The 27,978-nt window shown below is 40.1% G+C and overlaps 1 long non-coding RNA gene across 1 annotated transcript in view; it reads left to right on the top strand.

Moving 5' to 3' along the window:
- The first annotated feature begins 13,936 nt into the window (after positions 1-13,936).
- The window catches only part of LOC311427547, an 81,982-nt gene continuing 67,940 nt past the window's right edge, over positions 13,937-27,978 (top strand). Inside the window, exons 1-3 of the long non-coding RNA XR_014687419.1 lie at positions 13,937-13,961; positions 20,139-20,237; positions 23,704-24,236. This is a non-coding gene — a long non-coding RNA (uncharacterized lncRNA). The remainder of the gene's footprint in view (positions 13,962-20,138; positions 20,238-23,703; positions 24,237-27,978) is intronic.

Here is a 27,978-nt window from a genome sequence, read left to right as displayed (position 1 = left end):
TTGGCTCAGGTGCACAAGCTGATTTCCAAAGGCTTGTTTCAAGACAGGCTTATGCTGGTTTCAAAGCCTGCTGTAATTGCTAAATATCTTTGTGCTGATCAGGTGGACTTTAGATGACATCCCAGAAGTCAGTGCTTCGTGGGAGGAGAGCATCTGGCTGAGGATTCATTTGAATCTTCTATTGTGGGAAAGTGAAGTGGTCATCAGAGCACACTTCACCCTAAAAAGGCAAATAACCTCTTTGCTTCTGAGAGCCCATTGTTTTCCACCCATTTCAGCCTAGAGGTTGTATGTGAATATATGTCATATTTTATATATACACTGCCACTTTATTTATATATCTATATAGAAGTATATTTTTGCTGATTTTTTTTCCCCTGGATTTTTCAGTTAATTATTAACTGTTGGATGGTTAATCTTAATTCTAAAGTTTCTTTAGTATGTTTTGAGATGACTCGGCAGACAGAGTTTAAAAGGTTCAGATGCTGTAATTCTTCTAAGTAGAAAAGGCTACCGTGAGGGCTGTTAAAAGCTTAGTGTATAGCGGGACTCATGGTGCCTGCTTCCTACATGCAGGAATGCTGCAGAAGAGGACAGATACTCTGTACAAGATGGACACTTGGAGGATTTAGCTCTGAATCTGTCTCTTGCATGAAGCAGGAGCAAGACTCACCTGCTGGAGTACCAGATACAGCCTGAAGTGTCTGAAGAGCAGGAAGAGGTGGGCCAGAGCAGGTGACACAAAGGCGAAGCTGAGGGACATCTCTGTATGAGGGGCTGCATGAGGGGCTAAGAGCATTGTTTCTCATGCAGGGGGGTTCAGGCTTTTGCAATCCTGCTGAGTGGGTGCACAACGAAGGCAATTTGTGCACGTTGCATCCCTCCTGCTTGGAGTAGCCCCTTGCTGACACTTTTGTGCACCCTGAAATGTGACTCTGTCCAAGAAGGAGGCACCTTTAGAGGGACTGGAGTATCCAGATTTACCAGGAGCCTTACAGCATATTTATAGGAGCCATAAGTGTGGGGAGCTGGTACCATGGGCTCTCATGCCAAAGAAAGAAAAGTCCTCAGCTTTACAGGTACGACTGTAAAATGCTAACTACAAAATTGTTGGTTAGATTTTCAGCACAAAAATTTTTTTTTGATTTCTTTCCTTTTTCTGGATTTCTTTTCCTTTTGTGGAACCTTGTTTTCAGGTGAGGACAGCAGAAGAGGCCTCCTGATGTGTCTTCCCATCAAACAAGGGCTTGTTTTTGGATAAGAACAGTTTCCAAGGCCAAACATTTTCGGTTCAAACACTGCTGTGCGAGTGCTAAGACCTCTCCACCTATACCTTCAGCTTGGGATGTGACCCTAACCGATTTAATTGAGACCACTAAAAATAAAGGACCGCATCCACTGATGCTAGTAATTTTTTGTAGCAGCAGTATAAAGAGAAGCTGCAAGATTTTGACCCTCTCTGTCAGTGAGCCAGCAGATAACCCAAGCAGTTAATGCAGACAGCTATAAATCAATAAAAGCTGTGATCAATAAAAAGAGCATTCTGTGTGGGATGGAGCACATTTACCAGAGATATGGAAAAACAATGCCAAGGATGCCTTCCAAGTCTTCACTATGTCCGGTGGAAAAGGCAGGCTGAGCACTGGGATGTGTCACTCCCAGGGATAAAAGACAAAGCGGGGAGCACTGCTTTGCACATCCTCTGAAGTTCTGTGTTGCGTTCAGATCCCTCTCTTTGGTGCAGAGCAGCAATGTGAGAGCCTTTGGAGGGAAAATACCATGCAAGTCAAAATCATTCAGGAGCATTTCGTTCCAGAAAGGACTAGCATGGTTGCACAGAAAACAGTATCAGGCAAACCTGGGTTATGTCCCACTGAAACCATTAGACCTGTATGTGGAGCAAGAAGGCTCTGGTTTGGCCCTTGGTGCTGTAAAGTGTGAAATCGCTCTCTGCTGATGGTGGTGTGTGGCCTTTCCTGTGTTGTGTTTCTCTGGCATTCCTGTGAGAAAGCGAGGAGATGCGAAAGCTGAAGGACTGATTCTCATCTCTGCTGAGGAACTTTCCTTTGGCTTTGGCAGCATAATTGCTATTTTTTTACTCCCCAAAGACATTTTTTACTTTGAAAAGGTGGAGGAAAAATGAGCTTTTACATCAGAAACTGTTTGGGTCTATAACCTTTCTTTTGTCGTTCGTGCTGTAGCATAAAAGCATAGGAACTCTAATGGACTTTCCAAGAAAGTAATTACCTGGTGTACATCCTTTAAGCTTTTATTGATATTTAAAAGTGTAGCTAAAGAAAATACAGTGACAAAGTATTAATCTATTACATTTTTGCATCAATACAAAACAGCAGTTAATGCCACTCTTAGAAAAACTTTATAACTATTATTTCCTAAACCCACAATAGTGAGGGAGAAAAAATGGAGGGAGAAGTTGTCCTGATATAGCTAGAGCTGCTGTTTAACCATTCATCTCTCTTGATAATGGTGCTTGATCAAGAACATTCTATTTTCATTCATTATTACAATATTTTACTCCCCCTCATTTTAACTTAACAATTCAGTTTTTTAAGTCCAGAGAATAGCAGCTGTGCTTCCAGTGTAATTCCTGCACAGAAATAAAATCTAGCAGGCTGGTGTGGTTACAAACAGTGTGACTTAGAGCAATGCTTCCCCATTTTGTCAGTGGGGCTGGCTGCTGCTCTTCTTTCTTCCTTCTCGTACTTTCCCCCTAATTGAGGCCTCCATGCTCTCCCACCTCTCTCGGCTGCTGCCTCTTCCCGTAATACAACTCATCCACCCTAATGCATTTGCTCTTGTTGAAGTATATCCAGGAATAGCTTCCAGATGCTGTCATAGATGTCCATTTCATTATTTCTGCTGAAGAGATTTCACTTAAACGTGGCTGCACCAAGAACAGCAGGAGTCTATGCCTGGTCTACATCTGCTCATCTAGTTCATCCCTACAATCTCCTTGGCCAGCAGCATAGTTCAAAAAATCCAGTTTTTTTTTTTTTTTTTTCCACGTTCATGATGAATTTTTGGAAGTGGATATGTTCCCAGACACCCAAACTTCAGAGTTCTCAGGAAGGTTAGTTTCTAAAAGTGGTACAACCATTCCAATAAAAAGATCTCAAAGAAAACACTGAACTCGCTTTTCACATCAAAGCTCTAAAGGTTCCTAAGAGGTGGATGTTTATGCATCCAGAAGTCTTTCTAATAGGGGTGTGAGTAGGATAGGAGAGAGTCTTCAGGTCATAAGGACCAAGCATGATTAGATGTCCAGTCCAAAAAGGTACTTAGGAATATAATTTTATTTTTCTGTGAACCTAAATCTCACTGCATTACCTGTGTCAGACACCTTCACTCCTTGTCACCATTGCAGTCTAAATATAAGGGCACCTAAGGCAGTGGGGCGCAAGGGAGTGAGGATGGAGAAATGTGCCAGATAGGTCTTGTAGGTCAAGAGCCAGGAAAAATGGGAGGATGTTTGCAAGGTGAGTGAACCAGGAAAAATGGAAGGTGAGTGAAAGACACTTTAAATCATGGGGACCTGAAGAGAGAGGATTGTGAGGAGCATGGAAGTTAGAGAGATTTGTTGACTTTGGTGGAAGAGAAGGGCTAAGGAAGAGAAAGAGCCTCCTGAATGGTCCCACTCAGAGAGCCAATGGGGATAGATTGGTCCCACAGGACCACTGAGCCCAGCTGCAATTTGAGCTCAGGTTGGAGCTGAGGCTGACAGGACTTGTTTTCTGTGAGTTATGCTGGCAACAAGAAAGTCTGATCAGTCACAGCCAGAGCAATGGAGCAAAAAAAAATGGCCAAAAAATGGAGCCCAATGCAGCAAAATGCTTTTGCTGCATTGGGCTTGACTTTCATGAGTGTGAGAGGGAAACTGCAGCAATGGCCTCTGTAATTAGGAAGAAGTCCTTCTCCCTGGCTTGTGCAGCAGAGCTCAGCTAAGAGAGGAGATGATCCCCACATGTTATGAGTGGCATTCCACACTGGATGTTGTGGCCACCCCCTTACAGTGTAGCAGCCCTGGCAGCATTACTGTAAAAGTGCAGTCAAGCCGTACCCCAGCGGCAGTGCTACCCAGCCTGAGCAGCCGCATGGCTGTCTCTCCACAAATACCATCGGGCCTGGAAGGCTGAGTGTTCATTCACCAGCCTCCTGAAGACCTGACTGCCCTGCTGCCAAGTAGAGCTGTGTTTTATGGCTCTGCTCGTTAGCACAGAATCATTGAAAACTCTGATACAGGTAGTGGGGGGCCCTAAACTGCAGCAATAGTCCTGACATCACCCACCTCCATTTTCTTCTCGCTCCTCTCACCTTGTTGTTCCATGGCACCCACTTTGGCATCTCCTTGTCTGATATGTCTGATAAAGACTGATATGGGCCCAAGTCCAAAAAGACCTGGTCTTTCTCATTCAAATGCTTCAGGTAGATGCCCCAGCATTTACCTGAAGACTCTTTCTTCCACAGATGGTTTATTTTTCCAATCAATGAATGAATCTTTTCTTATTCTTCTGCACCCCAGGTATTTTTGTTTTTCATCAAGGCGTGTTTAGTTTTAATGGGTAATTGTACCTCTAGATAATTCAAGGACCTCTGGTTCTGGTTTTGAGTTTGGTGGAACACATGGTCTCAGTGGGGTGGGGTGCTCTAGAGTATGCTATGGCTATACTGTGTGATAAAGTTGTAGTAGTATTGAGTTGCTCCCTTTTAGTTTACACTCCTCTAGTTATACCATGAGAAAAGGTGAGCAGAAGTTCCTGTTTTCTTTCTTCTATACTATTAGTTAATGTATACACACACACATATATGCAAATTATAAACACAGCTTTATTGTGTCTGCCTTTAGTTGGGTCATTTCTGTGGCTTGCTCTTGTATTCTTGGCAATCTCCTCTCATAAGCAGCTTGTGCACTGTGCTCAGTGCCAGTCCCTTTGTGGTCTAGAAGGACACCCTGAGAAGGGTGTCTGGGAGAGGACATGGGTTTGGCATTGGGATATACATCTAATTTCCCTGTGGGAACATGTCAGCAAGCTTTTTGGTGCCACATGTTCTTCACAGGCAGGAAGCCACTGTCGGCAGCTCGGTGTCACTGGGGTTGAAGTGTTCTTTTAAAGGCAGCTTTCGGTATGCCTCTCGCTCCTCATCGGCTGTGGCATCCTCTGCTGAAAGCCCCCGAGGCTCTGCTGAGCTTGATGGACAATTCCTTTTCTTTCTTCCCCTTTGTGCTCTCTCACAAAGAGAAACTGCTTCTTTTCCAGGAAGAGGGAGCTGGGCAGGAAGGGAGGGAGGGAGGGAGGGACAGCGAGGAGGGGTTTTTCTTGTCCTGGGAAACCCACACCTCCACGCTTCCAGACCTGTCCTGCTGCCGGGCTGGGCTGCTGTTGGTATGGCAACGCATCCCTGCACTAACCAAGCCGTGACAGGTGAGGGAAAATAATTGTTCATCTCCATTTATCTAATGGCAAATAGAGTCCCAGAGGTTAAGTTTTCCTCAAGAAATTTAGAGATGAATGTGTCCTGATAGTATTTTTGTTAAGTAATCCAAAACACCTTGATGCCACAGAAACCAAGGTGCAACCAGATCTGAATCTTTTGGTGGCTTTATGTTGTGGTTTTTTTTGGCCAAACATATCTCACAAAAAGAATTAAACCTGGGCTTTTAAGAATCTTTTGGCATTGCTTTTGCTCTGCAGTCCTTAAAGGGACTGTCCCGAATGAACCGATCAAGGTCACAGAGGTTGTCAGTGCAGAGCAGGGGTTGAGCCACATCTCTGGAATGTGAGTTGAGCATCTTCTGATGCTCTCATCTACGGCACTTGTTTTTCTAACAAAAGAAAACACGGTTTCTCAGACTGAGCTTCTCCTTGTTCTTGGGTGGACAGTTTGGCTGCTTTGAAATATCAGAAGGAACAGAAAGAAAAAAAAATCTGCAAGTAAATGAAAATTGCTTAAATTTGCAATACTGTCTGTGGAAATGTAGAAGCCAATGGAGATCATCATGCCCGTCCTGAGTGTTGTTGGTCTCCACTCCCAACAGTTTAGCTATGTTTGTGTGCTTTGAAAAAGAATTCCATATGCAGGAGCCTGTTGCCTTGACCTGAACTTAGCAGAGGGGCATCTTGAGGCATTGTCACATCTTGGGAATGTGGCCTAGCTTTGCATCGTTTATAGAGTATGCATTATTCTGGGCTAATGTGAAAGTAAGCCTTTGATCTCATTCCATTGCACCAAGCGAAATAGATGTAACTGTTGAATTCCTTCCTCTTTTATCATTTCTCAGTCAATAATACTACAGCTTACCATTCCTCCATCCCCCTCCTCCTTTATGCAGCTTCTGGGGCAGTGTTGCTTTCCTTCTAGTTTTCAATCCTGCTGCATTCCCCACGCTTTCAAGACAGGTTTTTTACAGCAAAAAGGAAAATACATTTCATAATGCAAACATGCCCTGCTCAGCACTTTCAGTTATCTTATTTATACACTGCAGTACAGCTTTCTATGACCCAGTGATTATCATTTCCCAGAGCCATCATCATTTTAAAGCTACCTCTGAATTGTGCTCCAGCAGATGGTACAACCCTACAAGTACTGCAGGGGAGGGGATGGGGCAAGCTGCACACACAGACACAAACTGGGCTGTTGCCCCAACAGCCAAAAAATCTCTAACTTGCATTGTTTTATCAAAGTGTTCAATTTCAGTGTCTGCTGTTGAGTACTGTCAGGCTGTTAACCACCAGGGAAATCAAGGTGGTTGTTTTTTGTGTTTTTGGGCCTGTCTACCCGACCAAATTTGTTTATTTATTTATTTATTTATTTATTTTTGCTGCATAACAACTGAGCTGATTAATTCCAAGATAGAATACCAAATAAGTAAGAGTCATTCATTATATGCAGTATTCTAATAGATTTCAGTGTGATCTAAACTTGGATTGAATACTAACCCATTGATTGCTATTCAGTTGTTTAAGCAGCTGTGCTCCTAAGCTGAGCAATTGCACTGTGTCATCCTTTCCTTTCTTCCTTCGATTTCTACCTCCCTTTCTCCACTCTTGAAATGGCTAACCCCTCATCTATACATTTTCCTTCAGTGGATTGTGTCCTTTGTGACTGACTACCAAGTATACAATGGAAATGGTAGACAGCCAGCTAAAGTCTTGAAAGATATGTTATCCTCATGTAATCGGGTGAAATTCCCATGGGTATTTCACCAAGCAGAGGAGGTTGTTATCATTCTTGTTGAGATGATAATAAAGAGGCGTGATTTACTGCTTCAGTTGTTTCAAAGGTGTCATTTGAACCTAGGGAAGTGTGGTGCTGTTACACAGACCTGGACAAAGCCTAACAAAACAGTCAGTGAACATCTGTATCTGTAGGCAAGAGCATTAAAAAAGGAAAAAAAAAAAGAAAGAAAAAAAAAAAGAAAAAAGGGTTGATTATTTTCAAAAATGTTGCACTTTTCTTTGACTCAAAGTGAAGATGTGGTGCTTACCCACTGTGCAAATTAGGTTCTTTTTATTCTTGATTCAGCAGTATACATAAGCATGTATACATATATACATATGTATATATACTTGTTAATTTAATATGTATGTGCATCTTTATACATGTTAATTATACATTAAAGCACTTTTACACATATCTAAACTCTTTATCTTCAGTAGTGAATGAATTAAATTTGCTTTTAAAGTTAAATACTACTCAAGGTATTTTGTGGAAAGAGTGGTTACTTTAGGTATCTAAACCTGGTATAGAGGTCTGTCTTCAGGCTATAGGTTTACACCTTATGGCTTTTGCCACAGGTGATCATCTACCACGAGACTGATTTTCTGTAGAATATGGGGAAAACCCTGCAACATTCACTTGTTGCTGCTTACGCCTGCAGCCTTTTAATAACTCTTCAGGTCCACCTCGTTCCATGCACCTTGTAGGAAAAGCTATTACAGGTGGCCACCTGAAGTCGGGAGCTATATCTGATGTATTAATATGAGAAGAATCCTCATTAAGAAAAAAGAAAAAAATAATAATAAAAAAAGACTTAGTAGCAGGCCTTTCATTACACTTTGTAACTCAGATTGTATTGAATTTGTTATGAATTCTGCTGACACTTCTGCAAGGAGTCAAAGTGGGTCTGTATTGTGGTCGTAGAAAAAAATCCAGATCTCTTTCATATCTACTACTTGGATGCCAAAAATGGTTAGTGCCAATGGCCATTCTTGCTTTAACATGTTGCAGAGAGGAAATAGCTGCAGGGAGAATTAGAAGAGAAGGGAAAATAGGCAGCTGGCTTATGGGTTAACTGTGAGATTCCTGCTAGCAAAGAATTTCTTTCTTCTTTCAGTATTGAAGCTCATGGATGATAAAGCTGAAGTTCTACATCATAAATTCCCATTTGGACATTCAGTTTTGAGAACCTACATCCAGCATCCTTATCATTTTGAAGTTAAAGTCACAATCAGTAATGAAATCTGCTTGCTTTTCACACACTGAAATTAGCTTTGATTCTTTGCCTGAAACATATGTTTAAAAGGCAACATGCACATACTGTGCACTGACCCTATCAAAGCAATAAATACCATTGAAGTCATTTTCCAAAGCTGCCTACAGCATTAGTTTATTTTTAATATGGTCCCTCTGAAGGAGTGGTGTAGGAAATACCTATGGGAGCTATTTCAATTGTCTGTCTGGGGTGAAGTCCCCACCTTGCCCTGCTGAAGAAGAAAGTAAGAGGGGATACTAATTTCCCTTTGTTGTTATGAATGATAATGTTTAATTCATTGGATTTAGTTCCTTTCTAAGGAAAATGATATTCCATTTGGGTGAGAAGAATGTTTCTTTGATACTTCACATGATTTGAAGCATGAGATTATGGAGAGGGGATATCGCTGTAACTGAGGATGGGGTTTAGTCTATGACAGTTTTTTGATTCTGTTTGATAGCTGTTTCAGTCTTTTGGCTTTGTGCTGTTTGTTCTGCAGTGTTACTTGGAGAATCCTCTGACTCCAGAGGTTCCCTTCAAGGAGGGGATATGGACACAGACCTACCCTCACAGGTATCCTACTCCTTGTAGAACCAGGCGAATATGGACATAGACCTATCCTCATAGATATCCTACTCCTTGTGGAACAAGGAAGACGTGGACATGGACCAAATGACCTTTGGTAAACCAAACCCACTTGCATGGTGAAGCCTGTGCTCTTGTTTGTACGTGAGTACCCACAATACTTAGAGATTAGGTTATTGTGCCAGGGTCACGGAGGAGTTTGGAAGCAGAGACAATAAATGGATAAGACCCCAGGTCAGTTTCATACTGCAATACCACCTTTCTTCTTATTTTAGCACTTTAAAATTACTAACCCTTTCTCGTGTTTTGCCATACCAGAGTCACTGCAAGCTCAAACAAAGCATTTACTGAAGTGCATGAATTTTCTCTGCCTTGAATTTCAAGTGACATGAACGCAGTTTAGATTTTACAAATCTGAAAGATCAGTCCTCTGGCAAAGGGAATACATTTTTGTCACTCATGGTCACAATTAGAATGACAACAAGGCCAGACTCCTCCATCACTCCTCTTTAACACTGTCAGCACCAGCTTTACCAGATTTATCCTGTTTGAAGCATGAATGGACCTATTCATTTCTCACTTTGTTTGACCCAGGACTAAGAACTGTTTAATAGCATATAGGCTGATTTTTCCTGTAAAGAAATGATCACGTTGAAAACTGGACTAAAAATGTGCTCTCTTAGCCATGAAAGGTTAATTTTCTGTTTGTTTGGACACATTTGTAGAGTAGCTGTGTTATGCACTGTGCTTCTAAATATCGTTTCATGCCATATAATGAATTTGAAATCTGTCATCTTCCAGGGCTTGTATTTGTGTGGGGAAGAGAGAGAAGCATGCAGGAGAAGTATATAGTTTTAGGAATACACTTTGATTCAATTTCTTGCATTTTATTATGGCCAAGACAGAAAATACTCAGATCTCATGCTGAAGACACGTTTTCAGAACGCAGTGGTTTTATTTTAAATGGGTCCCCAGAGAAGATGATCTCAGGCAGGAAAATACATGCAGTCTTTCCAAAGAGATAAGAATAATCATTGTATTTCTACTGTGCATTTCTGTAATGCTGTAAATATTATATAAATCATAAGACAGAGATCGTATTCAGTTGCTGACTGTGAAAGTCTGGCCACCAGTATGGTGAAGCAGCAGTCTGTCACATGAATTTGGCTGCAAGTTAACCAAAAACCATCTCATTTTCTTAGCTGTAAGTGAAGCACATGCTCATGGGTATCAGGAGTCTTGTAAGCTTAAGTGAATCTTGCCTTGTAAGTGGTTTTCAGGAAACTATAAAAGGCAGATAAAATCCATCTAAAGGATAAATCTGAAACTAGGCAGCGAGCTCCCTGTTCACATAGCAGACCCTTACCCACCTGAGGCTGATGTGACCATTGTGAGAGCAGTGAAATTGTGGAGATTGTTGTGGAGGTCATTCAGATGCCTCACGGTAGCAGAGACCAGCTCATCAGTTTGATTCAGTACATAATTATGGTTAGATCCTGAGCTCCCTGTTTATGAAGAGCTTTGCTAACAAAGCTGATGGAATTGGCTGTGCAGTGTGACCCTGCTAGCCTGTGGAGGAAGGTCATCATTACCTTGTCCTTAATGTACAAATGTCCATAGAGATTCCTCTCTTTCAGCAGCTCCTCTGTAGAGCAGCTGTATTGTTCCACCTCAAGGCAGGCATAGCTAGCAAAGGTAGGTTTTGATCTATAATTGTCTTTTAGCCTGAGCTGTCCCAGTCCTTAGGTTCACATGAATATTTCTGGAATTTTTAGAAGCTGCCAGAAGTACCTTAGCCATAAATTATCCATGTAGATGTGGAAGAAGTTCTGGGCATTGGTAGGCAATCATCAATCACAACATAACAAAACTGGACCATAGTTTCACATTTCTTCGTATGAATTCGTTAAGTCATCATGTGGGAGCTGTACTATGGCAGAGCAGCTCTTCACACCCTGCTTCTGGTCCTGTGGTGGTGCAGTGCTCACTGTGTTTGATACGCCAACAGGTTCATGAACAATCCTGCACTGACAGAATCAGTTCCTGTTGTGGCAGGAGGACTTTTTCCTTTTGACATTTAAAGAAAGCTGTAACTAGAAAATGGATTATTTTATGGAGCTACTGGATATTTCCTCAGAGAAGTTTGTTTGTTTGTTTGTTTGTTTGTTTTTTAAATAAATTATCATTTTAAAAAATGTGTTTTCAAAAACTGCTGGTGTGGGAGGCTTCCATTCTTCAGGAATTCTCTGTACTTTCTAATTGGAAAGTAACTGAGAACTAGGTTGATGCTCTATCCTGAAAGCCAAGGTTATGGTAAAGCAAGATTATTTTTTTATTCAAATTAAAAATTAAATGCAAATATTAAAAAACTAATCAAATTGTATGGAAAATGTAGAAGAAAATGTAGTCAGTTTCAAAGCAAGCAAAATAAAAGTAATTTTTTTTTTTTTAAAGGAAAACTGTTCCTGTTAACGAATTTTTTAGATTAGGTAGATGATACAAGTCTTTGTTTTGTTTTTGCAGCTGGATTTTTAATCAGCTCTTTCAGAGGTACACTTTGTTTTTTGTTTTTTTCTTTTTTTTTTTTTTTTTTTTGATGACAGACTAGAGGGTTTAATAGTCTATTGCAAATTATCTTGATTGCACAGTTTGTGATACTATTTGATTTATTGTTAAGTAGTAGTTACCAGGTTAAGTTTGGTGTTTTCTTTCTGCCTGCAGATTTTATTCTGTATAATACCCTTAATCAGAAAGCTGCTTCTCGCGCCAGGACAGATCCTTTACTGAATGTGGATCACAGCCAACTCCCACAGAAATTGCAAAAGCCCAGGAAGTTGTCCAGTTCTTCCCAAACTTGACATAAGGCTCCTTCCCATTCCTCCTTCCATCATCCCCCTGCACTACACAAAAGCTTTTGGAGACATTCTGTGCTGTCATTTAGGTATGTATAGTCTGTAAAAACTCTGTCATCTGCAGCCATTTGAGGATGATTCCTGTGGAAACCCATGACAAAGACTCATGGGCTCTCTCCTGGCTTATCAAACAGAACTGCAGTTCTGAATCCCCTTCTTACTGTATTGCTTACGGACTGCAATAAATATAGGTTAGCAGAAACCTATGTCCCAAGCAGAAGAGGAGAGGAACCATATCCCAACAAAATGAATAAATTGAAATACATGATAGAAAAAGAAAAGGAAGAAAATCTAAAGAAATCATGCCTAGACTGTCTGGTTTCTTCTTTGTCAGGATTAAAAGAGTGCTATCTTTAGGAACACACTTGTGATAATGAAGATTGGGCATTTAGCAGCCTAAATAAAATCAGGTTCCTATTCCCACAGATGCATTTTTTGTCTAGTGTCTGAGGCTTAGAAAAGGAGCATTGCAGATTTTCTTCTCCCATTCATAGCAAGCATCTAATGCCGATCCTTCTGAAAATAATCAAAAGAAGAAACAGAAAAAATGAATCTCTTGTCGATTTGACCCACCACATTATTTTTTGTGTTATTGATATATCTGTAATTTTCATCTGCCCTTTCTTCTGCATGTATATTTATATATGTGTATTTTTTTCCACAAACCTGCAGTGCAGTGCAAAGCTAGATTTAAATATTTTCAGACTGACTGTACCCATCATTTGCATTCCACTGACTCATTCAGAGCAAAGACATCTGAGCAGAAATACAGCAGATAAAAGAGAAACCATTAATCCAGGGAAGATTACTGGCACAGAATCTTTATCCTGTATCCTCCCTGAAATGAGACAAAGATCTTACTATGTACATCCCTCTGGCTTAGCTTCAGAAAGTAAGCAATACAGTAGTGTAGACATGGTACTTTTTAAAGGCACATTACATTGGACTGAAACTTCAGCCTTCTGATAGAGCTTATTCCTGCTGAGGTGTGGTTCAGTGGTTGCTTTCTCAGAAGGTTCTTCAGCACCGCACAGCTGCTGTGTGATTCTTGTTCTGCACATGGTGGACAAGACAACACGTCCTTTATCCTTGCATAAGTCTAATATAGATAGCATATGTCTGCTGGAGAATGGAGACTGTTCTGTATACACATATTTTACAGGGTTCTCACTCCTGCTGACACCTCATCTTGTCATGAGCTGTAAATGCCAGTTAGCTTGTAATGAGTCTAATAAGGATAAAGCTTTCAAGATACAGGTGCTTCAGTTCTGGAAGGGGTGGGCTGAGGATGTTGAGCAGGCTTGCCCTTTTCAAGAGACACTCATTCTAGGTGACTCGGTGTATTAGATTTCAGAACGTGGCAGGCTTTTATTTCCTTTTGCTGTGAATGTGGCAGGCTGCAGTTGCTTTTCCGTTTGCTAGTTGTTTGTCACTTTTCCTCTCCTTCTGTCTCTGTCTTTGTGATATTGATCTTCAGTTAAAAGATCTGAGGTAGTTAGAGCTTGGGAAGCATCCCTTTCTTCTCTGGCAGTATGAGGAAAACCCACTTGCTACACAATTATGGCTGTAGCTCCACTGCTAGTGGTCATTGCCCAGCTCCTGCAGGACTATTTCCATGCCTTAATTATGACAGAACCTACTACAGTCAGTTAGGGATTCCACTCGAAGCAGCCAAGAGAGTTAGGTACCCTTCTGGAGATAGCTCCATGTATTCATGACCTTATCTTGCTATAGTTTGCATTCTGCTATGAAATTAAATTGGAGGAAATGATTCAGTTTTGAATCATTCTATTTAAACTGGCAGAAGCCAAAAACCCTCTTGTGAGCTACAACAATGTCGACCACTATTCAAACGGGAAATGTAAATACTTAACCATGCCTGATAAATTGGACCAGAAGTGCCAACTCTGCTGAAGTTTAGATTCTCAGCTTTCATTCCCAATGATTTTGTTCCTCCAGAGCCTCTTGTTCAGGTGAGAAGTGTTTTCCTTTTGTTGTCTCTGTGCAGGGTGAATGTATATTAGGACCTCTGGAAAATGGCTATGTGCAACAGGAACCAAGAGCTGGAGGAAGCTGGTTTCTAAACAATCCAGCATCCTCTTCTAGTTAAGAGCAGATGAACATTCAAGTACATGGAAAAAACCTTGCTGTTATGGAAAGTTAAGCTTACCAAGAGTAAACCATGATCTCTTTGTGTATTTAAACTGACAAAAAGTGAGGTCAGAAGCAAATCTTGTTTCTTCCATAATCCAGAGCCTAGGACCTACAATGGCTTTTTTTCTCTCATAATGTCACATTATCCATTAAGGGTGATTTGATTTCAGGTGTAAACCTAGAGGCCTTGGTAACATCTTTCTCAGTATGAACCTCCTATTTATGGAATAGTCTTTGCCTGTTTTTAACTGTACTTTCTTCTCCTGTACATATCAATTATCTCTCCTGCTCCTTTTTAGACTCTGTCACCTTGCCAAATATTGAAATAGGAAGGTTTATTTATTGCAAAGGATATGAAAAAAAAAAAAGAACGAAAGAAAGAAAGGATATGTCTTTCAGTGTGCTCTCTTGCTCTTTATTGTCCCTTAGATCTGAAAGGCAAAACTGCAGTTCTTGTTATCGTGCGAGTTCTTCACACTTCCTGCTGGAAGTGGCCCTTTTCTGTCTCTCCTCTGGGCATTGATGGGAGGGCCTGTGCCTTGCATGCTCCTTTTGAACCACAGCTGTTTGTTTTGCATTGTGCCACATTTGTTTAGAATTTGACCAAATGACATTATGGATGAGCGATGGGAGGAACAGCTTGCAAGGGAACTTGAAGTAATCTTAGATCAGCTAGTTGTCAGCTGCATTGTGTTACTATGCAGCATGCCTATTCCTCTTTTGATGTCTTTGCAGATGTTTTAAGCTTCACATAAAAAAAAAATGAAAGTATTTATACAGACACATTACCTCACCTGAGATGGAGTCATTGTGCTGTACATTCTACATACAGTAAAAAATGCTTCTCTGTTCCTCCTACGAACTTAGCATCTAAATGATCAAGACAGATAAAGCTTTGGAAGTGAAAGAGAGGTCCAAGGTCACCTCTGCAGGAAAGCAACAGAACACATCTCCTGTTCTGCAGTCAGGTGACAGTCTGTCCTGTCTCTTTTATAGCAGCTTTGATAAGATGACATTTCTCAAATCCCAGAAACAGACACTGCCCATTTCCATACTTGCAGGAAGGGTGGCTTCAAGTGAGGAAGCTTGATTACAAAGTCTGCTGAGTATGTGAAGTAACAGAAGAAATATTGCACTTGCATTATCTAAGGGATGTATGGTACTATCTTTGTTGCAGTCTTTGCAATTGTTTAAAAACTGGTGCAAGAGAATATGTGTGGAATGGGACTATTTATTTATGCACCAGGAGGTTTATTTTATTTTATTTTATTTTATTTTATTTTATTTTATTTTATTTTATTTTATTTTATTTTATTTTATTTTATTTTATTTTATTTATTTTTTTAACATTTTATTTTTAATTTTATTTATTTTTTATTTTATTTTGTGTGGGGGTGTGTGTCTGTGTGTGTACACATGACTGTGAAATGCCTTATTTCTAGAAAGACTCACACGCATAAATTCAGACCAATTGGCACATCTTTGCACAATGCAGGATTGGGGATGTTACTTGCAACAGAAAATGAAGTTTTCAAAGCCCTGCAGAAATCATCTTCTGGAGTTCCTATATCTCATTGAGGGTTCCCAGAACAGTTTTACAAAGCCTAGTAACCCTCTCAGCCCCAGTCATGACGATGGATAAGGCTGAGGAAAGAGCTGCAGCTTGGCAGCTTGTACAGAAAGAGGAGCAGAGATCCTTCCTGCCTCATGGTATAGAGATCACATCAATGCCAGGAGCAGCACTTGAGAATAAATGGAAGAATAACAGATCCCTGCATGTTGCCATGGAGCTCTTCAGTCTGGGCTGCAGGCATGCTGTAAAATATGGTCCTTCTCTTTGTCCCTGTTTTAGGCAATCCTAGTTAGTCTTGACTGCATTACAGTGCTCAGCAATCAGTTTTATCCCCATAAACAACAATGTTAGTGACAGCAGAGACATCTCTAGGGCTTGCATTCCCTGACCTCTTGTTTGCACACTGGCTTCCAGACCACACTCTGGTCTTTTCTGCCTTCATATATATATATGGTGTATATATATATATACACCATATATATATATGGTGTATATATATATACACCATAGATAATATATATATATGTATTATATATATGTATTATGTATATATATGTATGTATATGTATTATGTGTATATATGTATATATATATGTATTATGTATATATATATATACACATACATACACATATTTTATATATATATATATAAAATTTATATATATATATATAAAATTTGTTGATTTGCCAATTATGCTTCCCCAGCTTTCCCTCTCATGGTGTCTGTAACTTGACATTATGAACCTTCTTATTAAATCAACCACTTCCTGAACATTAGCCAGTGGAGCGGAGGAAGAACCAAGCATGTTTTCAAGGAAAGCTAATACTGATAAGGTGTTGGCCACTGGCTGTCCTGTTGTTAGAATTCACATTCTCTCCCTCAAGTACAGAGCACCTTCTGATGGAGCGCTTCTTATACTGAAAAATGACAAGCATTAAGAAACCCATGCCACTTCATTGCTAAAATATTTACTAGAGCATGCTTGTTTCCTCCCGCTGAAAGTGCAGTGTATTTATAGGAGCATCCTGTAATAGACCGTCATGCTTTGAGCAGTATTTTTGAAGAATAAGGCAATACTATGTATGAAGGGGTGGGGCAGGGCTCTTCTGTTGTCCCCTCCTGTTAGCAGGTGTTGGAAGCCTGCAGGGAGCTGCAGGAGCTGATTGACTGGAGCAGATTTGCTGTGGTATGTGGAGTGTGTTAAGTCCCTGCAGGGGATGGGAAAGGCTCACTGAGCTGAGGAATTTGGGGTCTAGGGTCTCTGCAGGAAATTGCTAGGAAGGACCAACTTTAGGTGAAAGGGGACGTTTAGGTATTTTTTTGTTATCATTAAAATGCCAAATCCCAGGAATCCATTGGCATGTAAGTACTGCAGGTCAGATCTTCTGCTGATGTGCAGTGGCAGGTTCATAATATACTCTCTGTAGCAGCTGGGAATCTGAGACTGTTGGGTAAAGGAAGATTCCTTCCCAGCTTCATGGCTGTGACTGTTAGAAATAGCTAAGGTCCCTTAGCTCCTGTCCAGAAAGCAAGAATAATGGAAAATGGAGGTCACAGAAATGACAAGAAGAACTCTTGAAATCCAGTGTTGTCAGCACAAATGCAGCAATTGATTGAAAAGTGTCTGCTAACCAGGCAGCAAAGAGCCCAATTAGAACTGAAATAGCATGAGGGTCTATTTCAGAGTTTTATGATACCAGCTCACACCACTCGACTAATTCAAAGTTCTGATGATTTTTCTTTCTGGGCTGGAATCAGCTGGGGCTCACAAGCAGTCTTGGACTGACAGAAACAGTGTAGCCACTGCAGGGCTTCTCAGAACTTCAGCTTTTAAGAGGTACTGTCATAAACACACTCTAAAGTGGAAAGACAGTCCTCTGATCTACCTGGGGGATGAACAAGGACCACCACAGAGTGTGACTGAGGACAGCTCGAGCTTTACTCCATACTGAGAGGTCTTCTTGGACTTGCTATTTCTCCTGAATCAGAAATACATGCTAGAATTGGCTCAGCTGAAAAAGCTTGTCTGGACTTAATTTGGACAATGTTTTAGGAAAACATGGTTAAGGCTGGATACAGAAGAACCTGTTATGGCCTCCCAGATATCTGGGAAATCTGTAACAGATTGATAATATTGAAAACTTGGGCTCTGACTAGGGAAATTAAAGCCTTTTAGACAGTCAGGGATATTTTCTTGCTGTCCTGATCTCTGCTGAAGAATGCTGTCATATGGAAGAAACACAGCAGGAATAAGTAGACTACATGGTGTGGTAGAATGGTAACACTTAGGGACTTGGACTGCAAAGCAGGATGAACAGACACGGGGCATGGTGTGACTTACCAGCCCTGTGGTTCTGAATATGGGTGAACGGTGTCTAGAGAGAAGAGGTCTTTGCAGATACTCTTGTGCTCCGTGTGTACTAAGATTAGCTGTTTGATGAACAGCTAATAGACCCCAGGAATGAGTGAATTCAGTGTGTTAAGCTCCATGGCTACAGGCACCATTGATCACGCTGCACAGCAGTTGTTTCATCTTTCAGATGGATCTAGTCTTGAGTCAAAACTTGCATCAAACTGTTCAGCAAGGGGCATGCCAATCTCTTAATCAATACAAGCAGTGGTGCAATGTTGAACATCCAGTTACTTGAAGAATTCCTTTATCATGTAAGAATGCATAAAAGAGGTTCTTGATTACTTGTGTCATTGCAGAAGCTGGGATGGTTGCTACAGAAATCACAGTGTTAACCCTGGATAAGTTTCAAGTTGAGAATTTTTGAGGAATCTTGTCAATGTTTGCATTTGCAGAATGGTTGCCTAGATAGTGCTGAGTGCAAAATAAAGAAATGGAATGTGTGCCCATGGCATTAACAATCTCAGTTGGCTTTATGGGGAAATACCAGCATAGAGTGCCCCAGATAAGGGGATGATGAACAGAGCTACCTCTTCATGTTCTTCTGTTATGCCCTCAATCCCATTCTGAGCTGCTTTTTCTCTGTTAAAAGATAAAACTACGCACCACTTTTCCCATTGTGAATGGCTGTTGCATTTTAACAAAACACCTCCAGCCTTCTCCTCATTAAGTTGAATGTGGCGTTTTTCTGAACATCACTCCAAGTTCACTCCAGAGATGTCTGCCTGTCCTAGTCAGATGAAGGAATAAGAGGACTGTTCAGTTTGCAGAAGGGTGGCAGGAAGTAGAGATTGGTTTGGGCACTGCTTACTCATGCTAAGTAGCTCTGCACATTGCAACAGGAGAAACCCTATGGAACTCTGAGGAACTGCTGGTGAATGGAGGCATTGCTTACTGTGAGCAGAGGTGGCTGGCCGTGTCCCTCAAATTTTGAGTGTTTTGGTGCTTAAGACTCAATATAAATGCAAACTGTTATCACTGTTTTGCTGTTGTTGCAGACATCTTCGATTGGCAACAGCAGTTATTTCTAACTAGTTAACATGTTTGGAGGTCCCTTAAGGTGCAATACAGCACTGTTGTAAGTGAACTCTATATATCTATATATTTGAAACTAACCAACACAACTTAAGAATTAAATTTCTTGTCCAGAAATCATTGCTACAGTGGAATAGAGTTGTGGTAAAAGCAGTTCAGGCTTTAGAAAAGGTCACATAAAATGTTCTTCAATGCTGCATGATAGGTAGACAATACCATCTTACAATACCCAGTTCTCGAGTGGGTACTTTAGAAGCTTACATTGCCTGGTTTATTCTACATCACGAAAAAAAAAAAAAAAAAAAAAAAGGAGATCCAGTCATTTTATTCTGGAAAGCATTCTTCCCATCTCTTTGGCTGTCATATGTATTTAACTGTAGTGCCCTCAAGGACAATGTGGTGGATCAGCATGCTAAGGGCTATGGTCTACAGCCTGTAGTTTTTCATTTCACATTGCTTAAGAATGGTCCTCTTTGTTTCCATTTTGAGCCACGGCTGAATTCTTACATGTTGTCTGATCTTCAGGCTCAAATACCCAAGAGAATAGGCAGCTGTGAATCAACCCTCTGTGTGCTTTCTAGCAGGTAGTATAGCACAGAAGGCAGTATACTTCTCATTTCTTTAAATTGATAGGGATTTGAAGGAAAAGACTTTAATAAAACAGTCACATGAATGATTATTTTCTTCCTGCTGATGATTCTGAACTGCATGCAGAAATATAAGAACCTTTTAACAGAGCCTTATGGGTTTAAACCCAGTCCTTTAGATTTATAATTAAAGCTCATTGTCTTTATGCTATCCTACACCTTATGAGAAGGATCACCTTTCTAATTACATGGTACCAGGAGGTCTGTCACATGCTTTCACTTAGTATTAAGGTACACAGTTGTGCTATTTTTTCTTCTCCTTTTCCTTCTTCAGTAGATTCTACATTATGTTTTGGAAATTTGACATCATGATATTATTTTTTTTTTCAGGCCAGATGTTTTGTCCTGCTACGTTAAGTCATCTTGACATACTGCCATGAAATGGAAACAACTGCTAGTTTTAACATTGCTCCATATCTTTATTAAAAGGTACGTCTCATGCATCTTAATTCCCCATATACATGCTATCTTCCTCTCTCCCCCCTCTCTCCCATTATACTTCTTTTTTTTTCCCCTGTAAAGAAGAAGGCATATTAAAATTTCCTTGCTGTTCTGCCTGACCGGTTAATAAGGTTCTAGATAGCATAATGAATATGCAGTGCTATTGATCCCGTGTATGTGTGTGTGCGTGTGTGTGTCTGCGTGTGCATGTCTTTAATCACAGCTGGAATGCAAAATCAGGCTCCACCTTTCAACTCTATCTCCATCATGCTGAGAGAGTGAGAGAGAGCGAGACTGAGACTGCTAGACAGCTCGAAAGAGATTGCAGCTCAGATGTCCTGGAAAACAGCAAATCCCTCAGACCTGGCAGATTCCGTTACCATGAGAACTGCAGATATTTCCATTGTGATGGCTTGCTCTAGCAGCCATCTGTTACACCCATTTGATTAGGAAGTACAGTTCAGCTTGTATGGGATTTTCGCTGCACCTTATCCCATGGCAGTGTACAGAAACTCTCTCTCTTTTTATATGCTAAACTCAATGTTTTTAAAGTGCTGTAATTTACTGAGGCTGAAGGCATTTAACGAAATGCTAGGAGGAGGTCACTGAGGGACAGTATCTCTGAGAAGAAAGAAGCACATGAGATACATGAAGGGGATTAGTGTCCAGTATATAAATAAGATCAACCCAGAAATTAACTGTATTTAGCAATTCCTCATCCTTGCCAGGGAGAGGAGCTTGATATACAGACCTCGTGAAGCCATGATAAAATTAATAATTGTCTCCTGCTATTTAATCCTGCTCCATATATATTTATTGCATGCATGCAATAAATGCATGCAGCAAATATATTTCAGGTCCTCTCAAAAAAGGGGATGGTGATGACTCTCCCCAGACGCTTAACGTGGTGTAGTGACTGCACTGTATAATGATTAGATTAGCTCTAAAAATTTAATGGTGCTGTTTGACTTTTCCTAGACACAGAACAACCTTAAACTTTCTTGAAGGTTTGCTGTAATTTACTGATTAAACCAATTGTTTGGACTAGTTGTGTCCCTTGGTGTAAATTTGTGGTGAAGGAAACGGTAATGGCACATCAAACGGGTATAAAAACAAAGGAGTCCCCTTCAATTAAAACTCTCCAGACATTCTTCCTAAGTGGCTGGCATTCCAGATTCAGAGTAATGTTATGCGTGGGGTAGTTGCCTGGAGTATCTTAAAATGACTGAAGGTCTTGTAAACTCAGTGAAGCTAATTAAATGCTCACACACTGAAATGAATTTCTGATTGCTGCTCAGGAGGCATTGAGGTCAGCTCCTCTTTTCATTGCCCACACTTTATGGCCAATGCCAGATACTAAATAAATCAGATCCTCAGAATCAGGGGCTCTGTGTTTTTTGTTCTTCTTATATATTCTCCCAACCAGCTGAACATAATTCCTTATCCGTCTTCATCTCGGCATGAAAAGTTTTCTCTTCTATTGTTTTTCCTCACATAGCACCAGATTACCATGGAGAAGACTATGATATCATAAGAAATGAATGAGCATGTTTCTCACCATGGGTGAAATATACATTCCAGACCTAATAAAGTCAGAAATCATGTAATGGGCCTGGTAAAATGAGCTGCTTAGTTCGTGTAAATATAAATGGTTCTTTAGGGCTCTACTTCAACTAAGCAAGTTCTTAAGCACTTTGCTGAGTATGGAGAGGTATAAGAACATGTTTAAGAGCTTTTTTTTTTTTTTTTTTTTTTTTTTTTTTTTTTTTCTGAATAGGGCCAGTTTTTAAAGTGGTTTGCTGAGTCAGGGCCTCAAAATATAAAAATGGAAAGTCAAATTTCCATTCCCTCTTACAATAAAAGATTTTGTTGTTGTTGTTGATCATCTTTACAGCAAAGGAGAACTTTCACTTCCTGCAGCTTTCCATCTTGCATAATCCTGGAGGCTGAACCACAGAGAAGAGAGTCCTTTTTTTTCTCTCCCTCTTTTTTTTTTTCTTTTCTTTTTTTTTTTTTCCTTTTCTTTTTTTTTTTCTTTCTTTTTTTTTTTTTTCTCCAGACAGGGCACTTGTTTTATGAATGTGGTATCTGCCTTTGACAGGCAGCAGATGTATGGAAGCCCTGAAATCTGAAACAATAAATACCATTCAGAGTCTCACCACTGAACCTTCTTATAGTACTGCCTTTGTTAAATGAAACATTTACAGGAATACCATCCCCCCCTTCCCACCCACCTTCAAGGCTAGGATCTAAACCATGTTTTTAAAGTAAAGGTTAAGTACCTGAGGCATGAACAGTTGACATACAAAAGAAACTAAAGTAAATTTATCATTCGTTTGCCAGCTACGAGGTGTGTCGAGGGCTTTTTCTTTCTCTTTGTAACGCATGAGAAAACAAACCTGGGAAGTGTATGCAAGGAATATTTCTTTTCTACACTGGAATGTTAACATTTGCACCTTCTGACTTAATACTGTATATTTCTTTAGAGTCATCAATCTCATGAGAGTCATCTTGCCATCTGTACCAGCATTGCTCCAGGCTTCCATATGAAAGTCCAATCTGGCGGTATAAATACTGGATAATGAAGAGTAGGTGCTAAAGTTTCTGACTGGAAGAAGAGTCTGTGTCTATGAAGGATCTAAATTTATATATTAAACAAACAAACAGAATCTATGTTAACATGGAAGTTCAACCAGAAATAACATGCATGTTTGTCCTCACGCCCTCTCTCACTCTCCATGTCCGTTTCTAAATTTTTTTCTTCAGCTTCTCTATTTAATAGAGTTCACCCAAGATCCAGGAGAAAAATGTTCTCTGTCCCTCCAGTTATTCTCTGGAGATAACAAATAGGGGCAAGATGTTGACTTGCTGTAATGCAGGGTTCTTTTTTCCCTCCCTCTCCTTTTGCTCCCGGAAAGCTATAACTACATAGATTAGCAAAACTTCTGCAAGAATGGATGTAAAACAGATTTATCTCAGTGTCAGCTTTATCTGATCCATTCGGTCTTGCAGAGTTTGGATGGTTTCCTTTGTTACAATAACCAGCTTTCAAACATCTATATCCTTAGGGTATTAAATGTCAGCCTCTAGTGTACCGTTCAAGGATAAAAGATTGACAATACTGAAGTACTTTTTTTTTTTTCTTCTTCTTCTTTTTTTTTTTTTTTTTCTTCTTCTCCAACATTGGCAGAGTCTTTACTCTGCACACCACTGCTGACCCCAGATATGACCCACAGGAACTACTGGCGAAAGGAGCAAAAAGGTATTTCAGCTTATAGGCATTAGAAACTCTCTTCATTAATAGCCTTTTTGCAGACTTTTCAGATAGATTTCCTGTCATTGTGATGAGGATATATTTGTAACTGTGTCCCTTAAGTAAATGGTCAGTGGATAATTAATTGAACTAACTAGGACTTTCCGTACTGTATTTCCTATATATTTTTTTTTCTTTTAGGGGAAAAGAATTATCTTCCTGATGGTCTTGCGTCCTCTGTGCTGGATCTGCAGCTGTTTTCCACCTGTAAACTTGCCTTGTTGGTCAAACTTTACGGCACTTATTCAAATAAAATTCTTAGGCACTCAGTTGAGATTGGTAATTTTTTTGTTTTGGTTGGCATAAGAACTGAAGAAAACATGCCCAGATCAGGGACCAGCCAACATCCTCCTTAACTGCAGCCAGCAGAACTGATGTGCTTTGGATACAGCTAACAAATACTGGAGGCCTGAGAGGATACCATTCGTTTTTCCTTCTCTGACCTGCTAGGACTGCTTCACTCCCCTGCTCTGTGCAAGCAGGTAGGAACTTGGAGCTTCTCTTTACACAGCCCAGGAAGATGCAATGTCCTCTTCTATCTGAAGCTGCTGAATCTGCCAAATACCAGGTTCACCACATTACTAACACACCGTTGAGCCTGATCCTGCTAGAAGAAGCATTTCTGAAGACAGTATTTGGGCCACACCAGGACTACAGTGTTGGCAATGAATAAGGTAGAGAAAAAAATGGCGCTTTTGTATCCTGATGTGTATCCTCTGTCCAATACTGATAGGCATATTACTGATAATATGGCCGTAATTCCGGTTATAGTACAGTTCTCCTTGGCACTCCCATTGTTCATACTCCAGTCTCCCAAATAAGTGAGGTTGAATTAGGCTTATTACTGTTTTTCACTCTTAGATTACCTTCTTAGTGTACTGGACTCCAGCCCCTTTAATAATTTCTCACCTTCACAGCTGTGTGTTTGTGTTTGTTGTTGTTGTTTTTTTTTTTTTCTTCTTTTTTTTTTTTGTATTTTTTTTTCTTTTTAAACAGAGCTGGTTGATGTTTTTGAGAAAACATTTTCCTACTCTTTTCCTACTGTTATGAATCTCTTCAATTTTTCAGTTCTGGAAACACTACCATGACTTATTCATTTTGCAATCATAGAGACATTTCTTAAAATGTATACAAACAGTTTCTCAGTGAACATGTACAATTTTTCGTCTCTCAATAAAGACCATAAATTTTTATCCCAGTTACTCATCAGATAGTATTGATAATTACTTTTGTTAACCAACTCTCAAAAAAATTAACAAAAGTGTGAAAGAACAAAAAAAAATCTCATTTTAACATTATGAATTCATGTGTGAAAGAAATACTTTTTCAAGAGTAGCAATGACTATTGGCCATAATTTTCTCATCAAAGTAGTATCCATGAAACAGCTAAGGAAGGAATATTGAGTTGCTGGCTGAATTCTTCTGAGATTTTGTTCTGACAATTATTTGCATGTATATTTAAATTTCTGTGTCTCTGTATGGAGTTCAGTGTGTCCACACGTCACTTGCTTTGCGGAATATATATGCTTTACTTCGTCTTTCATTACTTTCTGTCAGAAAGGATATGCCAAAACAAAGGTCTCATTTCAGGCAGCTTGGTCTGATAGATGTTTTTGTTTGTCCTCACACTGATGGACATAAAGCATGGACAACATGATCCTTGTCTCTCTTATGGCATTGTAAATCAGGATGAGCTTTGCTGAAATCGGTGGTTAGTCCACTCTTTAAAACAGACTTAGGAGAATCAAGAATGCTTCTTTCTGTTTGGCACTTACAGTCTCCTCTAGACCAAGCCAACAAAATTTAAAAAAGCACCAAAAAAAAAAGTCCTGTAGATGTCTAAATAGTCACCTATGAATTTCAATTGTGGAAAATGTTGATCCAGTGTAATAACTGCTCTAGTCAAGATCTTTAAACATGAATTGTCCTTACTTACACGGCAGCACGACAACATGGAACATTCCTCCTTGCCTCCCATCCATTCCAGCTGTTGTTGCCCTGATACTTTGCAGTTCATAGACCTGTAGGTGTTGCCGTTGCAGCCCAAGAGTGCAGTCCCATACATGTATACAAATTCCTGATTTGCCAGTGACTATTATTTTAAACATTTCCTCCAAAGCAAATACAAAAGGGGCTTTGGTATGTAATGTGTGTTTAAGCCTGTCTCTCTCTTTAAGTCTTGAGATCAGTTATTTATAGGAAGCAGACATCTAGGCAATCTTACCCTTTTCTTCTGTGCATTGAAGGCAGTGAAGGTTGCAATATTAATTGCTGCATCAGCCACTTTAAGATTTAATGTTTTTCCCCATTCTATAGGCAATGTATCTCTTGCATGATTTCCCACAAAGTCTTCACTTTCACAGTCATCTGAATGATAAGCAACAATAATGTCTTTGGAAGTGATCCATAAATCATATTCAAATCCACGCATCCAAATGATCCTATTTTTAATCTCTAAACTACTGTAGTGTGTGCTTGCTAGTGCAGTTCTATTGGAAGCATTATGTTCCCCACCTACGTATTTCCTTCAAATCAGTGCTACTGCACCCCAAAATAAATAAATAAATCCAACCTGAAGCTTGACTAATAACAAACAGAAAAACTACGTGCAATGAAGAGCTCCTCAAATGATATAAAGTACTTATATGCACTGGAGAAAACACAATGTTTTATCAGGATCTATGGAAGGAAGTTGAATGGTTTGGTGTTTAGGTCACAGAAAGTATCTGAATTGTCTTCACTGCTTTCCGTCAGAATTTTTGAATGACCTTGGACCTGTTACCCTCAGATAAAATATGCTTGTGATTATATAGCTGAGATATAAATATGTATTAATTAAGGAACCCAGATTATCAATGTGAATATGCCACCTCTATGTCCACTTCATTCTCTGTTTAAAACTGAAAATGGCAGACAAGTCAAAAAATTCTAAACATAGCTAACTGTAGACAGTGTTTAGATACAACTTAGGGTTTAACAGCATGTAGTAACCACTCTATACTGGGGCAGAGAGAGTTGGTTTATCTATTAGTTTTCAGGTGGAATTATCAAGGGGTGAACAAAGTGATTAATAATATATATATATATTTGCTTCTGTGATCCTTCTCTTGCCACAAAAGTCAAAGTCATTAGCTGGTGACTTCAGCAAAAAGAGTGGTATGACTTTTCTCATCAAGGATTTAGAATGTCACTGATGAAGAAATTTGCATTAAAAGCTGGACCTTTGAGAAAGTCCAGCTCTTTAGGAAACCTGATTGGGTTGATGGTCAATTAATATTGTTCCTCTGCAGGGTTCCTATTTGGTGTCCCTTCCTCAACGCATGGGTCTGCTTTGCTGCTTATGAGGAATCAAGCCGTCTTCAACAGAAGAGCGAGTTCAGTGTGATGTCTGGTTTCTGAGAGATGTCTGGAAACTCTTGCAGACAAGAAGTTGCAGCTTTGGCTATCATTCAGAGTCTGGAGTAGTTTCCATCTTAACAACTTGGAAATGAGTTGATGTGATCTGGTTTCATTCAGCGTAAGCTAGATTACAGGTCCATTGACTGATGAAGTTTTGGGGGAAGTGGAAAGCCCCTACCCCTTGCAAGCAGGAGGAAAGGAGATGTTGCATTTGTGTAAACTGTGCATAACTAACTCGCTCTTAGATTGTGGACATGAGAGAATTGAGCTTTGGATGCATGTCATGCCATAAACAGGGAAAAACAGGGTGAATTGAAACATCTGCAAAAGCTGGTCCTCTTTGGGCAGCCCTGCCAACATACAATTTAAGGGCAAAGAAGAGCTGCTTTAATGTCATGCTTCCCCACATCACAGCTCCTTGGAAAGCACAGCCCATGGCTCTTCCTGAGCACCCAGCTTGCTGCTGTTTCTCTGAATGAATGTCTGTACCCACTGGGCTGTGTGGCAGGAGAAAAAGGGTATTATTCCATATCCACATCCATTTGCTGTCTGCTCATAAAAGATATGCTAGTATAAAAACCTGACCTGGTCTTGTTCTGTATCAAAGGGTATAAATAATTCCAAAACCTCAAAATCCAGAAGACTTGACTAGTGCCTAGCCATTCCCTTGCAGTTAGATACCAAAGGAGGTAGGAAAAAAGATCCATCTTCCATTATCCCTGCCTTCTAATGTGCAGGTTAAAGCAGCATCCACCTTTTGCCCACATTTTGTATGTTGCCAGCAGCTCTGGGGGAGTATGGGAGATAGGTGTCTCTGACTCTGCTGCTTCTACATATGCCCATCACGTGGCCAGAAGTAGCAGGTGCACATCCCCTCCGCTGCCAGGACACCTCATTATGCAGATATCCCCCGAGGCAGGCAGGCTCCATAGTACTACCCAAGCTGGAATGCTGCCTAATAACCACGATCCTGACCTGAATGCTAATGGACCTGTGACTTCAAAATGTTCTGTGCCC

This window comes from Aythya ferina (assembly GCF_964211825.1).
Source record: "Aythya ferina genome assembly, chromosome: Z".
In the NCBI taxonomy this organism is placed as follows: domain Eukaryota; kingdom Metazoa; phylum Chordata; class Aves; order Anseriformes; family Anatidae; genus Aythya; species Aythya ferina.
This window is presented reverse-complemented; position numbering and strand designations above follow the sequence as displayed.